The sequence below is a fragment of the Cydia fagiglandana genome, chromosome 3 (assembly GCF_963556715.1).
Source record: "Cydia fagiglandana chromosome 3, ilCydFagi1.1, whole genome shotgun sequence".
NCBI classification, from domain to species: domain Eukaryota; kingdom Metazoa; phylum Arthropoda; class Insecta; order Lepidoptera; family Tortricidae; genus Cydia; species Cydia fagiglandana.
Genome location: NC_085934.1, coordinates 228,643 through 246,061, shown reverse-complemented (window position 1 = coordinate 246,061; position 17,419 = coordinate 228,643). Strand labels below are relative to the sequence as shown.

General features: G+C 36.6%; 1 pseudogene; it reads left to right on the top strand.

Annotated features, from left to right (window-relative positions):
• The first annotated feature begins 10,382 nt into the window (after positions 1–10,382).
• LOC134680421 (cytochrome P450 6k1-like) lies at positions 10,383–15,439 on the top strand (annotated as a pseudogene).
• The last annotated feature ends 1,980 nt before the right edge of the window (positions 15,440–17,419 follow it).

The following is a 17,419-nucleotide window of genomic DNA, read 5'->3' as shown; positions in this document are numbered from 1 at the left end:
TTAATGTTCATGTTGTGTTGTCAAAAAAGAAAAATTAATGGATTTTTGACACACTACAAGGGAACCACTCAATGTTTTTGAAAATATACAAAGTAGGTTCACGCTTGGATGATGTGAATTGGAGATTTGTTATGCATCTTAATTAAGTAGGTACATATCAAACAAATATATTTATGTATATTTTATCGTCGTCTAGTGTACTGAATCTTATTGACTTTACTCTGGAACTAGGTACATTAATCTATACGGCTACCCTCAGTTGAACGTAATTTACTTTCTATATATCTCTTTCGCACTAATATGTCAGTACGAGCGAGATGCATAGAAAGTAAATTACTTTCACGATAGCGTTTATGTCAATGCCAAACTGATGGTAGCCGTACTAAATATTTATGTAAGTTTTTGACGACCGGTCTGGCCTGGTAATCCCGAGTTATATGTGTTTTCTATTTATTTAAGTACTTATTTATTATATAATATAATATACCGTTACCTGAGTACCCATAACACAAGCCTTCTTAAGCTTACTATACTGTGGGACTTACAGGCCTATTCGGATTTCGAGATAATCACAAGATCTAGAGACGATTTAGAGATCAACTAGATCTACATTAGATATCGACTAGATGTGACTTGGATATTTAAGTCATAACTTGTCGAAATCGTTTGTAGTTAAGTATATGTACAAGTATGTACAAGTATATTTACAACAATTATTTACATTAATTTACAGATTCCGCTGAAGAAGGTAGAGAGGCAATAGAGAGTACTCTCTCCAGGCGGGTGTTATGCCTGGGGACCGAAGTCCACTGAGAGTTGGTCGGAAGTTATATATATGGAAACTGACATTATAACTCCGTAAGCGCGATGTAGGTCTTACATACTAATTGCCTTCTAGACGTAGTGTCTTCTTAGTAGTTTGTGCGTTCTTAGCTTCCTAACGCCATCTGTTAGAATATTGTGGCACGGCGTTGGCAGTGACAGCTAGAGGAGCCGCCACATCAGCCCCCCTTTGAGCGGAGGGGTCAGCGACGACGTATGAAGTGTGCAGCGAAACCAAGTGTGGCGAGTGAAGATGCTCAGAGTCACAGGCGAGCAGAGCGGCTCAGAGCCAGTGTGACGAGCGTAGTTGCTCAGAACCCTCAGGCGAGCGCAGTTGCTCAGAGCCAGAGAGGTGAGCGGAGAGAGAGAGAGAGAGAGAGAAATGGCTTGCTGCGAGGCGGCGTCATCAGGATCTTGAGGTCTTCATGGCTGTTCAATGTCGGAAGGTCACCAATGTAGTTAAGTATATGTACAAGTATGTACAAGTATATTTACAACAATTATTTACATTAATTTACAGATTCCGCTGAAGAAGGTAGAGAGGCAATAGAGAGTACTCTCTCCAGGCGGGTGTTATGCCTGGGGACCGAAGTCCACTGAGAGTTGGTCGGAAGTTATATATATGGAAACTGACATTATAACTCCGTAAGCGCGATGTAGGACTTACATACTAATTGCCTTCTAGACGTAGTGTCTTCTTAGTAGTTTGTGCGTTCTTAGCTTCCTAACGCCATCTGTTAGAATATTGTGGCACGGCGTTGGCAGTGACAGCTAGAGGAGCCGCCACACGTTCAAGAGGACCTCCAGAATCGCGGAATAGTCAAATGTGACATATCTATCGTACGAATATCTTTAAATTATCCATATCGTAACTTGTTGAAATCTAGTAGAAATCTAATTCATTTTCGGAATCGAGCCGTTAGTCAATTTGTGCAAGAATGTCCCATAATATTTATATTTATATATATATATATATATATATATATATATTTATGTTACAGTATTTCAATAGAGTAATAAAAATAAATATTAAACAATTATTAAAACTTGAAAAAAAAATAACAACTGTTTTTTTTTGTTTTGATTTTATTAATGCTATTTTCATTTTCTCATTAGATTGAAAGGGTATTGTTGACTTGGGTTGCAATAACCCGCGTTGACGGCATTATTATCATTGGCGTGGACATCTTGGCAAATGGTTATTATTGCTGCGTCATGGCTTCTAGCAATTTTACATACATTTTACCGCGTTCAATTATTCCCATTTTCATGAAATACCATGAGGGGTCTAGTGGTCCGCAGCCCGATTCAGATTTAACAGTTTGAAAGTTTTGATATGGTTTTGATATACTTAGCAAAAAAAATGTCCTATAATATTTATTTTAACATTAAAAACTTTTCGTTAATTGGCGTAGATCTTACTTACGACTTTCTCTTCATTTCGCATGTATGCACAAGCGTTAGCGATCTTCAAAGTCATATCAAAAAAACATCAAATCCGTAACAAGTTGTCAAATCTGAATCGAGTTCCGGGGCGTTAGTCGCGTTAGCTTAGAGACTCAGGCGTTCGTTTTCAGCCTCGCGGCCATGCCCACCGGAGGGCTTGGTCGCTTTTTCTTTAGTATTCAAAATGACATTTATTTCAGTCTTTAAATAAATACATCCAGGTTATAAGAACCTGTTGGTACTCTGGCATTGTAAACATTCTGGAATATTCACGTAATTTCGGGAAATATTGCAGCAACGGCAATGCAATTTTAAGCAAGTGCCATTGAAACCTGCCAACGTACCTGCGGTGTTGTCGAAACGTTACATTTTCACATTATTGGGAAATTGTCGCTACATTTTGAGAGGAAACGGCTGAAATTCCGTGGAAAATGAAATAGTACAAGAATTTACTAACGAGTGTGATTGTCATTTGTTTATCATTCGGCCGTGCGTCCCGCTCGCGCCATCCAATGGGCGAGCGAAGTGCACGCGCAAATGATAATTAAATAATTGGCCAAGCACGAAGTCAAGACTACGGTGTTCAGAGCACCGTACGACACATCCCTAGGTGGTTTTAAGTTTGGATACTAATACTAATTTATCCCATAAGTACATTTTACTGACTAGGAAATAAGAAGGTAATGTCTGGGAGCTCTGGGACCTTGGAGTTTGGACTTTTATTAAAGTCCTCTGGGCTAGTATAGGTAATGTAGAAGTTACAAAGCTTCTACCTTAGATATATTTTTTAGAGATTAAAGATTTAATTTACCACCTTGTCGGGTTGATTGTATATCCATACCAAATTACAGCTTTCTAACACTAACAATCAACCTCATCTTGGAGGTGAAAAGAGGAAAAATCGTAAGTCCCATTTCGGCCAACCGAAATCAAGAACGTTTATATAATATAGGCCTAATACCGTTTATCTAAAACGTTTGGTGAAGGCACATTTCTAGTAGAAACAAATTATTATGAATTTCTCTGTAATTTGTACAAACCATTTCGTAAACTGACATTCCGCTAAACTGTTGTTTTTACATCTTACTAGCATCCATAACATATTGAAGTATGATATTCTTCCACTTGTCTGAACATTTTCATTACTATTGATTCTTTTTTGTGAGAATGGCTTTTTCTGCCACGGCACTTTGCCAATTATTGATTCTTTCAAACACCAAAATAGTTGACAATTTAATATACGTCAGAGTTGACAGGCAACTTCGAGCATGAAAAACTAAATCCTTCAAAAATACTGGGTATACATACAACCTCATAATCTTTGATATAGTCGCAATTGTTGCATTTTAAACTTGTAGACTGGGCAGGCACGACTCAAAAAGGAATAATACAGTGAACGCATATATTAGTATGGAAGTATTCTGTCCGCTCAATTATGACCCAACGTAAACTCCCTCAAGGTAGGCGGTACTAACAAACTATTCGATTGGCAACCTCAGTTCGACCGAGATGACAGTCAGTGACGGATGGCTAAATTGATTTATAAAAACAACTTTTTATTTGTAATTAAAAATGTCTTCATGTGTCGTGAAGTGGTGCAGAAGTTATTTTAGTTCATACCAAGGACAGTGGAATCACTTTTCACTTATAGTAAACAGATAACTACAGTAAAATTTGGAATAAACATGACGATTTGTTTTCAATACTACCGTGCTAAACTAAAACGTAACAACTGCATACGACTTTCATAACAACATACGACTTTTTAAATTGCGAGGATAATAGGGATGGTGTTATGCCAAATGAAGTAGACTATTTTATTAACTTGTGTTTGGTTTCTAGGTATTTTCTATATAATTATAAATGTAGTAATAAATTCCTTCTTACAGATTTGTATTTTCCTTTTTTTATTTCATGAGAGGTAGCTATAAAAAAAACTACCTAGTTATTTCAAATTAATAATAAAATTTGGTATTGTCATTTTACATTACTTTCCATTCATATTCCCACAAGATGCTATTCGCAGATAACTATGGAAAAAAGCTGTCTAATTAGAGAGACATGAAATTGAGTGGATGCCTGGCAAGATATGTAGAATATGTTCTATTCATGAGATATAACCCGTGAGATAATCATACCCGGTCTCCTATATGTAGATACATTTTTTCTATCACGCTTTCACTGAATTAATTTAACAAATACACACATTATCTGAAAATTTTGATCATTTGAATCCACCCTCTACTGTCACATATAGTTTTAGTAGGTTCTCTCTCAAGCCATTTCCGTCAGTAGAAAAGAGCGGCAAATTTAGAAAATGTAAGCGAGCGAACGGGTGTGGTCCCATACAAAATTTTAATTTTGCACCTTTTTCTACTGACAAACTTGCTAAAAGATAAAAAGATAAAAAATAGTTTATTCAAGTAGGCATATTACAATGCGCTTATGAACGTCAAATAAATTTACCGGCTATATACATATAAAATATTGAAACTGAAAGTAGGGATTTATTGTGACTCCGCCTGTTCAAATATTTTTGGCCCGATTCGTGTACCCATGTCAATTTTGCAGACTGTATAGCCAGTCCGATTTCTAAGATCAAGTTCGCCATACATTTACTATGGCATACTTGATCTTAGAAAAACGGACAGACTATACCTGAACGTGACTTATACAAAATACTTATTATAGCGGAATACATTTATAGAACAATGATATATTTACTTATGTTGAGGTTAGTCTGTCATGTCATGACAACATTTTAACTAGTTATCTTTTAATCTGCATTAAATTATTATACGTGAATTATTTGACTGGTTCTTCACTGTATGGCATAAACCTATCCCTGTCCAAGTCATATTCTAATCAAATATGAACCGCGAACTCTCAGCGGCCAGTACGTACAGCAAGAAGGTTATTAGCGGATTAATGTCGCTGATTGGTAGTTATTGACATTATATGCATTTCATCTACACTTAGCTATGTACCATTAGTGTAATAAAGATGACTCTTATTTTGTATACCAGCTTTGATTACAGGCTCTGTAAACGCGTCGTCTTATTTGAATGTAGGCGTAATTGTGTATGTGTGCTAATTTGGCCCGAGAATTTGAACGGTAATGTTCCTAAAGGCGGTATCCTGGTTATATATGATCGCAGGAATAATATTACAATTAAGTCTGTGAATCGGCATTTCTCGGTTTTTGACGTTAGGCTTGTTTCTGACTCAAAATATAATTAACGTAAAGTATTAATCATGTTTCATATATAAGTCACAGAAATAAGTACCTAATAATAAATGTCTAAGTTTTAGTACAAGTAGGGTAACTGCGTCAGGTTGCCGTCCAGTACCTGTTTCCGTCCACTTGGCGGAGTTGCTACAAAGAATTGCGTATAATTTGAATATAAACCTAACTTACCGGACAATTTTGGACTTATTGTACATCAGTTTTTAAAAGCAAAAATATTTTAGTAGAACTGGAATTCATGAGTACCAAATCTTAACTGACATTTTTGTCACTCAAACAAGTTTGATCAAGATCGGCTTACTTTATATTTTCCAAAAACTGTGAAATGTGAATTTTAATTTTTTTTTCGTAACAGAACAGTATCTAGTTGCTGCTCTCACCGATCGGTTCAAAAATATACATACTTTATACAATAAATACATAAATCTAATGGTACTTAATGAAAAGGAATAGGTACTGTTTCGACGAATCAGATACTCTCAGTAAAATCTATAGGTAGATGACGCCATAGCTGTTAATAAATATTGAATGACTTTATTATCTCTATTCTATCGCTTTACTAACTCTATGTGCTCTAATGTGAAAAAAAAACACAACGACAGTGAAGAACGGAATTCTTAATTTAAATTTGAACTGATAAACTCCAATAATAAATATGATTCTTACTGAGCACACTGCGATAGTCCATTGGTTGGAAAGCCCGTTCGAAATTTAAACTTATTTGCTTTACAATAAGGTTGCATTTTGCAGATCTTTTACCCTCTCATACTTATAGTAGGCTATTCAGAAAAAAAAATGAAATATCTCACAAAAGTAAGTAAGTAGAATTAAACTTTGTATCAAAGACATAAGTCATAAATTTCAATGTCAAAGTTTTAAGTAAGGATCTTTCTTACTAAATTACTTCTTAATATGAATGACCAGTGTAAGCATCAGTTAGCTAGCCCTAAGCAACCAAAGATCAGGCTGCAGTTTAAAAACTAATAAAGTTAGAGTTAACCTGATAATTTTCCCGCCGTCTCCATACTCGTTTTAGTTGGTTATTGACTGGTCAGCTGCCTGTTAGCTATAGTTTTCCCGAAAATCGCCAGGACAGAGGTGAAAATTTTTGTATGAAAACTTGCAACTTTAAATGCATTTTTTATCGAAACTATTGCATTCTAAAATGAAGTCAAAATCAGTCCATCGACTCAATTTTTTGCAAGCTTTCTAATGGTACCTCACACGATTCTTACAATTGAAAATAAAATTCAGCCTACCCCTCTTAACCCCTAAATTTCCCCCTAAAATCAGAAATAACCAGTTTCGATTTATTCACAGTGTTAGTGATGGTACTTGCCATAACTATTCCAAATTTCAGGTACCTACATCAAACGGTCTTTGAGAAAAACGCATTTAACCGATTTGCAAGACCGAAGTGATCCCATAAGAGCACCGTGAACAAAGTTTTGTACGGTGCTCTAAAAATTAATTGACATCATTTAGATATGAGAATGTAGCTCGAATTGTAAGGGTGTACCTAAACCTTTCCTGTTTTGTGATTTGATATAACAAAAATTAAATAAACTGAAGCGAGTGAGACTGAGCTCCGCAGCGCAAAACGCTCCGGGCGTTACAAGAGACAGTGCAAATTGGAAATGAAGCGCACCAAATTAGCTTTCCAGCTCATTTTACTGCACAGACTACCTCAACTACTAGACGGAGCACATAGGACAATCGGGGTCCCTACATAGTGCTCTTGTACATACAGCGTGACCGCATATTTCAGTTGCGCTTACAATTACAAGAACTTAATGTAAATTAATTCATTATATTCATAAAAATTAAGCTTGATAGAATGGTTGACTACCACTCAATTGTGCTGCTCGAATAACAAGTACCTAACATTGCAATTACCTATATATGTGTGGTGACCTCATGCTCTTTGTGAATGGTTCATAATGCGGTGTCTACCTACGCAGGTAGTCTGTATTTTACTGAAAGCGTATTCATTTCATACCTTTCGAGATCTAGATTTACTTGAGTACCTTATTCTCGGATTCTAGGTGCTAAAGTGCACTGTCAGTTTAATTAAATAGGACACCAAATCGGTAAATAAACTTGAATGCGCGAAATGAGATGAGGATCATATATTATTTCAATTGGTCGGGATAATAAAGGGAATCTTGTATATATTTGATGCATTCGCCAATTTTCTCACTTTAGGTTCATATTTTTATCAGAAGGGCTAAGATGGCCGGCTCTTTATCATTTGTCACCATGCCTGTCACGTTGTAACAAGTATGTAAGTGCAAAAGCGACGCATAACATGACAGGTGATAAAATCGCGACCATGATACGTACCGCCTGCAGCCGGCTTATTATGGATGGCTTTATCCATCTTCATCCACGTGATAAAGTAACTGTCACTTTTTAACACCGTGGGAAAGTGACGGACACTGTTTTATCACGCTGTCACATAGATAAAAAAGACCGTCATATCCGTACGTATATATGACAATAAATTCACGGGCTATTTAATTTGTTCCCAAATAAAGTTTATCAGCTAATTAGATAAGGAAAATTTCCATTTAATCATCATAAACGTGTTTAGCAAATAAAGCGTAATTAGTTCTCTAACTCAATGAGAGAAGTTCAGTAATTTTGCTGAACGATTTTGCTTTAATTGGCCAATCGCGCTTCCGACGCGGGAAAGTTTTATTAACAAATTTTCAGCGTTTTCTGTTTTGATTCATTTATTAATTTCTTAACAGCAAATGGTAAGGAATTTTTAAACTAGCTTAGATAAATAACCATATCTTGTTATATGATATACTCCATAAGTATACGGCCAGGCGCTATTGAAACCAATAGCGATCAGAACAAAGTCGTACGCTGTTTGGTATCAAGTTTTCATGTTCGTTGATCTTCAATATTGCAGGATTTTCGGCGGTAACGCTTGCCAATTTATTTGTATGGGTGGCGTGGGAGGGGGCAGAAGTTGTATAGATGGCAGCACTATCTCTATCGCCATATCGTAATCCCGTAACGAATTCGTATAAGATGTGGAAGCAGGTACCCTCGCCCTTGACCAGCAGTTGAGTTAGTCAAAGACGCGTAGTCCTTTAAAGATTGCATACTGTATTCGAGACATTGGAACGGGTATGGCCGTGTCCGGATAGCCTAGACGTCCAGGGCACTACCCGGTAAGCTAAAGAAGCTTACTCGAATCCGGCTGCCGCCATTGGAGGCCTTGGTCGCTTTCGTATATTATGATATGACATCTATTTCAGTTCCTACTCATTAGTTCTAAGACAGTTGTTGTCCTGTATCTTCAATCTGAGGTTGATCTCAATAGTTTCAGATTTTGCCACACTGTCCATTGTGTTCACAATAATATAACATCCTGTATACCTTTATAAAAGAACTAGATAATATAATCTGAAGGCATATTATCTTTTTGTGAAATGCATTTTATTTTGACATGTAAAATTTATTATATTTGTATATTTACAATAAGAAATAAATGAATCTAATCTAATCTACCGCGAACCACGTTGCCTCCCTGTCACACGCACTAATTTACAAGTGGGACAGAGAGGCAACACGTCGAACGTGGTTCGCGGAACGCCCTCTGTTTTAATAAGCATTTTTTATTTTATAAAAAGGCAGAAAAGAATTCAAGCAACCTTCAGAAAGTTTTGCAACTGAGTGAAATTCTTGATTGAGCACATCAAGTTAAGTGAATTTGAATACAATTTGCCATAAGGTCGGCCGCGGCAACCTCGGCAAAGTTCCGCTGACTTCAAGGACCAAGAGATTACGTTTTTATGGGTTCTCGATGTGTACGTATATATTAAACAATTTTCTTTGTATTTTTAAATATTTTAAGTAAATCCTGATCAAACTTTTCTTTTGGAGAAATCAACAGGAAGCCGAATAAAATTCTTATCTCACTGAGGTTATGTACTATATTATGGCGTTCATCATACCGATTTAAGAAGTACATACTTAACCCTACCTAGATTCCTAGATGGTATAAAATACTTATAAAGATCTAGCAAGAACATTATGATAAAAGTCATTTATTTTACGATATCGCCAGGAAAAAGGAATAAGTAGGTAGCGTTAACTAATATTAGAAAAGCTTTTGACCTGGTAGTTTTTACTCGACTAGAACTAAAAGCTTAAAACCATTTTGACTAAGTATCACAAAATATATTTACCTACATAATTACTCACTTCTCAGTTCTGGCTAAGCAAAAGAAGGCCCTAACAAAATAGTCCTAGTACGTTCTACATTAGGATCAAAAAGCGTTAAAATAAGCTACGACACAGAAATCGATGTTACTTTGATGACGCATCCTCAAAAAAAGGCAATCTTAGCTAAACTATGCAATCAATCAATCATATTCATTTGCTTTACTTTTATTATTTCCGAATTTGACTCTTACACTACATAAAGCGATGCGTTATTTAGCCGGTAGCTAGTCATCCCGGTTAGGACGAAATTGAACACTATTTTCAAAGGCTTTATGAAGCAAATGCAAAATACCTAGTAATTTTCCTTATTAAGTATAAGTGAGAAATCGGGTTTTCAAAAGCCATCTAATCAGATAATGTTAAGCTTATCGCCCAATTAAAGGTTTCCTGTATGCAATTTAAACCTCCTATTAATCAGACGACTACTTATCCAATGTCAGATAATGTTATCGTCCGGAAAGAGGAATATAAATGCATTAATATGTAATAGTGCCATTTTACATGGATTAATGTAGTAATTCAAAAGGTTCATCATGATGAAGAGTATGACATCACTAGATAACGTTTTCCCGTCAGCTATTAATATGGCGTTGATTGCGTTCTCGTCACTATTCACTTTCACACCATGGACTCGTTGTACACCGTTTTGGCAGCGACTGTTGCCACCATCGCAGCAGGCGTTTACTTCTACTGCCGCAGAAAACTGTCCTACTGGACAAGCCGCGGCGTAGAACAGTTGCCATCGACTCGTTGGCTGTTCGGGGACTTTAAAGAAGGAATTCTGTTCCGCTCGGCCCCGGGATGGCACCTCGGGATGGCACGCTGTACCGCCGGGCCCGGAGAGACGCACCTTTCGTCGGATTCTACATCTTCCACAAGCCTTGCCTCCTGCTCCGTGACCAAGGCATCATCAAGCAAATACTGATCAAAGACTTCGAAAAGTTCTCCGACAGAAATTTCGCTGGGAGAACCCAAAAGGACAGTATCGGAGTGAAGAATTTATTTGGGATTCGAAATCCCGCGTGGCGTTATTTGAGGCAGAAGATTTCTCCGACTTTGACGAAGTCGAAGCTGAAGCAGATGCTCCCTTGTATGTTGAAGACGGGAGCGCCCATGGTGGAGTACATCGAGAAGCAGAGGCTGACGGCGCCGAGGCTGGACGCGCAGGAGCTGAGCTACAAGTACGCGACGGACCTGATCGCGCGCGTGGCGCTCGGGACCCCGGTGGACTCCTTCAACAACCCAACGCGGAGTTCACTCAGGCTGGTGAGTGCGTTTTTTAGTATTATCTACTACAATTTTGTATGCTGAAGTTGAAGCCTAAGTTGAATACTTGATTATCATTTATCAAACATTCAGATGTCATGAAATAGCAAGTAGAAGAATATCCCAGATATCCCACACATTCATGCAAAATTTAATAGCTATGCAACTTTTAATTTATTCTCCTCAAGCGTGTAGCATCATCATATGTAAAATTCGAAGCATTTTATTTCTTAGACTAAAAAAATCTTGCTTTTACTAAAGTTTATTTTCGTATCTTTCAGTGTCGGAGTTCTTCCACGGCTTCAAGCGCATGATAGCGCTGGTGTCGGTGTTCTTCGTGCCCGAGCTGGTGGACCTGGTGGGCGCCCCCCTTTTGTTCGACTCCAGCCTTCGTGCGGAAGGTGTTCTGGCAGGCGGTGGAGGAGCGAGAGAGGACGGGGGAGAAGAGAGGAGACTATATCGATACCATTCTGCAGCTGAAGAACGGGCCGCAGAATCCTTTATACGGTGAGGTTCTTAATGATAGTTTAATCAAATTGGTCTCTAAGGAAGTAACCACTTATCCACAGGAACAAACATATATTCGTTAACTGTGACTTGATCCATCGCATTGTCATTTAAAATTTTGATCACATCGTAATTGAGAATTTTGTATCGTTTTGGGTTGTCTCGTGGTAGAACGGCCTGAGGTAATCCCTATTATGTTCTTTGCAAATCATCAATTTTCAAATAAGTTCTACATCTGGCATCAGTCTTATGACCAAGAATATTTAAAGATATCAGAGCTCATGAACCAGTATATTATTTGGATAAAACTTTTTGGAACCAAAATGAATAGAATTGCATAGTGCCATCCCAATAAACCTTTTGACAAATGTTGTAAGAAATCCAAATCATCGCTTGAAGACGTTTCTGCTTAATACAAAATTTTATAGAAATTTTGGCGACCTTAGATTGTTTTGGTTCTAAAAGTGACGTTTTACCTGTGATACCTATTTCCTATTAGGTTAAGCACAGAAATAGACACTTTATGAAGCTTTGAATAAAGTTTGTTTTCCGAGTGATAGTTGGATTGAACGCTGGCCTTCGCAATAAGCCCATTTCAGTTTGAGCCAGCTTATGCCGTTTACCACAAACCGCAGCTGTAGCCCCGCGGTTACCACACGTCGCGCGACCGTCGGATTATTGATTTTTAAGAATCTATTATTGAAGTACCGGGTATTGGGTACATATGTAAAGTAGACAAATATTGTAGGCAAATAAATGTTAAAATAAAACCTCTAGTGTTTTTTCAACCATAATTATAGCTGAAAATTAGTTATAACAGTATAATTCGAAAACCGATCATCTACTAAGATTGATACATGCATTGATAGCAAAGATCCAATTATTATTATCCATTGTTATTTGATTACTAAGATAAGATGCAAATATTGTCACTGTCAATGGAGGATTACAAGATAATTATTATTTATTATCTTCAAAATACTTGCGTTGAAAAACTTAAGAATGACGTAATCAAAATGGCTGAAAAGTATGCTTTTATACAACTTCCTTTTTACAAAACAGTTATCTTTAAAAGGATAAAGACGTTGTTTCTAACTCAATGGCTGACGAATGCAAAGAATATAGTTAGACTTCACTTTTTTCAGTACATATTTTTTTTACTTCAGAATTTTCCGGAGAAAACTTGCTGTACCAGTCCGGCACTTTCTTCAGCGGGTTCGAGTCAAGCGCGACGACGGCCGCCTTCACCCTGACGGAGCTGGCTCGACTAGCAGTGGCGGAGTGTCTACAGAACTCGATTCCCACCGGCTTGCCCATTTAACCCGTGGAGCGCCCTACTGTCACACGTGTGCTGGTAACTCCTATAGGAGTTCCATACTACGGTAATTCTGGGGCGCTCCACGGGTTAAAGACATCTTAGAACATTATTCTCTGATGATCAGATATCCCAAGGAAATAGCAAGCAAATAAACATTGGCTTACCTAGTGAACATTTTTGATACGCCGCTACTACTAACTGGTATGCTTAGTCACCCACAGTACAGCATAATTTTTTGCAACCCACTGTGCGAGTGTGCTTTACTCTCTTAGTAAGATTCTCACCTGATCACCCATAAAGTAAGCATGAGGGATGTTGGGTTCGGGAATTAGTAAAAGTATAACTATACCCAAATACTTGGTGGTGTTAGGTACATATGTACCTGCTGATAATTATATACCTTCTCTATATATGTCTCAAACTCCTAATCATTTCTAAGGGTCTAGCCAAGATGCCAATCGAATGCGCCGTAGCGAACGAAATGGTAATCTTTCTCTCTCTATCTCTCTCATCCATTGCGACACATTTTTACTTTAAAATATTCAGTAAGATAATTTAAATTTGTCTTTTTTCACAGATTCAAAGCGATGAAGTATCTAGAGCAGTGCGTGGCTGAAGGCGTCCGGCTGCATCCTCCGGTGTCCACGGTCGACCGGGCGGCCAAAGAGGACTATACGGTGAGGAGGAGGCAGAGGTAGAAATACTTTAGAGAGCCATGCTACATGCTACTAGCCAAAATCTAATTTTTCTAAATGTATATCCAAGCCCCCGTTTCACCAATATGATAATTGTCACCAGACAGTAACAATTCGCCGTAAATTGCTGCTCCAACAAGTTTACGGAGATGTCGGAAATGTACTTCAAATTGTCAGTGTCAGGTGTCAATTGTCAGCGTTATGACATAAGCGTGCACATCATTTGGCATGTTTAGCCTACAATTGACATTATGATATGTCTGACATTTATATTATGACATTGTGTTAATTGTTTATAATCAGAATTTGACCGTTAAGATAAAGGAGAATTTAAGCTTAAGGCTTAAATTAATAAAAAATTCCAATATCCAGTTTTGGTATGATAAAATTTACTGAATAACTTACCTATCAGTGGATTGTAGAGCTTTATGTATAACATTATATATAAGGTGCTACTTTATTAGTTGCAGATATTTACACAGCTGATAGTACTCGGTTCCTGGAGTACATTCAAGTATGAAACATTATAGCTTTTACGATGTTTTTTTGGAGAAAACTGAAAAACAGATTTACGTAAAAACACCCTGTTAATGTGATTATTAAATGTGAACTCATTGAACAGATTCTAGTACCTCTTTTACCTAACACCTAACTGTCTGGCCACTTCATCCTCATAACCTTTAGTAGTTTTCCCGCCAAACCATTATGAAATTTAATTTTTTGTTCGAAGAATTAAAACAAAAAAAAAATTAAATATTCTTAATTTCTATTTTAAGTTAATTGTTTTAAAGTAAAGTATCATCTGTTAAAACATCTGCAACTAATAAAGCCTTACCTACCTACTTACCTACCTTACCTTACCTTATACATATATGTACATAATTATCGATTGGTGTAATGGATAATTATATATATATATACATAGCATGAGCTCCTCGTTATATTTTAACTATATGGTGGTAGAAAACAGCTAGTAATATTGAAGAAATACTGCTAAGCATAACTCATTATATCGCAATAAATACAGATTTTTCTGATAGGCCCAATCCATGCTTGTTTAAACGCTCAGACAGGAAGGTTCATATAGGAAGCAATTATCCTGACACTAAAACAAAAATGCATAGACAATTTATATTTCCCCAGATTCCCGATACCGACATAGTGATAGAGAAAGGAACAGCGATATACATCTCGCTGTACGGACTGCAGGGAGACCCCGAGCACTTCGACAACCCGGGCGCATATGACCCGAGCCGCTTCGACGTCGGCAGGCGCGTCTCTGATGCCTACATACCCTTCGGAACAGGACCCAGAATGTGTGTCGGTAAGTACCATCAACTAAATTACTTATTAACACCGGTTTTACCGCCTCCGCAGTTTTTAAAACAACACGCATTTGCATCACGTGAACGTCTAGAAAATACTTTATTTAAACCTTTTAGTAAGCACTTACCGCAGTAATGGACGCTTGCAATTTCAGAGGGTGTCAACTACATGAGACAAATAGTACACGCTACATTTACAACAAGCTACATTTGAAATCCCTATGAAGAAATCGTTTATGCTTGATCTTGCACCAAATATTTTATCTAGATTCGTCACCCAATATTCGGGGGAATCTTGCTGAAACCTATCATCAGACTTGTTAAATAAAGTACAGCTTTGTTATTCAATACGAGTATGTTTGTGCTCGCAGGTTTGAAAACCGGTCAGCTCCACGCCAAGGTCGTGCTATCCATGATCCTGTCTCAATTCGAGGTGCAGCAGAGCTCCGAGCAGCTGGAGCTTGATCCTCGGTCCACCTTCACCGCGGCCGCGCACGGCCTGCGCATGGAGTTCACAAGAATAGAGAAAGAATCCAACAAGACAGTCGGACCTGGCGCGCTATGAAACTGTCTTACAGGTGCTGAAATATAAAAGTCCTTTAGTTTCTGAAAGAGGATATTGAAGCCTAACTTACGGTTAGTGATTTCTGGTTGTGACCTATTATCGACAATTGGGTTGTAATCGCCCACACTGTTAACTGTACATCGGTGGACCTTATGCCTTTTGTAATAAGGTCCACCGATGTATAGTTAGGTGTGTTGCTGTTTGTACAGAGGGAGTCAAATATTGACTTGCCAAATATGTATATGGAGACAATTACATATTCCTATGGTACAACTAACAAATGTGTGCTGTATTCAAGTTGTATTATTTGTTGCTGTTTACGTCAAAATTGTGAACTTAATTGTTTGTCAATTATCTTAACTTTTTGAAATAGAAAAAAATAACAATCTAAATCTGTGTATTTAGATATAATTATTTATACTGTATATCATTGTCATGAATAGACATAAAGATTGGCTAAATTCGTGCTACCTATCTTATGTATAAGACAATATGTATCGATTGTATCTAGATTTAGTTACAAATGTATTAATTTATTAAATGTTGTTATATTTAAAAACAATAAATAATTGTTTTAAAACATGGTTCTTCTAGAGTTTGAACTATGTACCAAAGACAAGGAGACTATAAAAGTCGATTCGCAGCAACTTGTACAACAGCGTTGGTTGATTCCTCACATCTCAGCTTCTGCCCCGCCCCGCCTCAGTGGATAGGCAGCCTTATTACATTTTGAGGCCTTACACTGATATTAACTAATATAATTTACTAAGAAGGGTACCTAATAGTAACTTATAAAATAACTTAAATTGTAATACGGTTGTTAAGGATGAAGTATTAAAGTAAGCTAGACCGGGTCCCTATGTACCTCCTGTGAGGTGGGACGTAAATACAAACAACTGCTTGCTATGATATTAGTATAATGCGCTCTCAAATGATACATGTGTAGCCTTATATACTCTAACACTGTATATGTGTGGGTAAGGTGTAGCACACACTACACCTTCCCTCCTGGAGAAAAAAAATAGATTCATCATTTCATTTAGAAATAGATGGTACTGTACCTAAAACAGGAAAATGATAATCTATTTTTTTTTATGATTTTATATTAGAAAAGAATGCAAACAAAAGATAATAAAGTAATACACATTGTAAAAATAAAATACTATATAAACTCATTAAGAAAATCACATTAAATTCGTTAGGTTTAAAAAATGCATTACTTAGCTATTAATAATTTCAACATATTTCTTTGAAATACATATTGGTACATTTTTGAATTTAAAATATTAAAAAATGTTAAGATATTGACCTTGGAATTTAGATATTGACCTCGAGTTATAAAATAAACTTCTGCATGTACGGGATACATTACGTACATAATTATGCATCATTTAAAAATTATAATTATTTCTAAAGAAACTTACTACCTAAAATACATTTAAAAATAAGCCAATAGACACGAGTTTAGTTTTAACATTAAAAGAAAAACACACAAAAGTTAAAGTTACTTAATAGGTAGGTAAATACTAAATATTTAGACAATTTAACACAAATTTTAAAGTTTACAGAATATTATACCTATATATCCAGTAGGTACATATCCAAAATTCCAATTCATGTATATTTAGCTATACAATTATTGTATACCTAGTTGTTAAATGAGTCCGTCTACATTAATGTTTCGATCGAAGGTACCTTATGTACATCCTTAGTTGTTCTTCGTCATAATGTAAAAAATAGTAAATTCTCGAGTTTATTATATGATACATATATCCGTGTATACGTATGACTTGCAAGTCTATCCTTTTTCTATATATTTATTTAAGACGTCACTTTACTACTTTACAGTATATATTTTTTATAAACACTTGAAGTGGGCATTTTATATGCATCACTTTGGCAAGGGTACACAACGCTTTTATACACGTGGTCGGCCGACCTTAATATTCATTTATTTATTTGCTCAGGATACAAGGATATTTTATT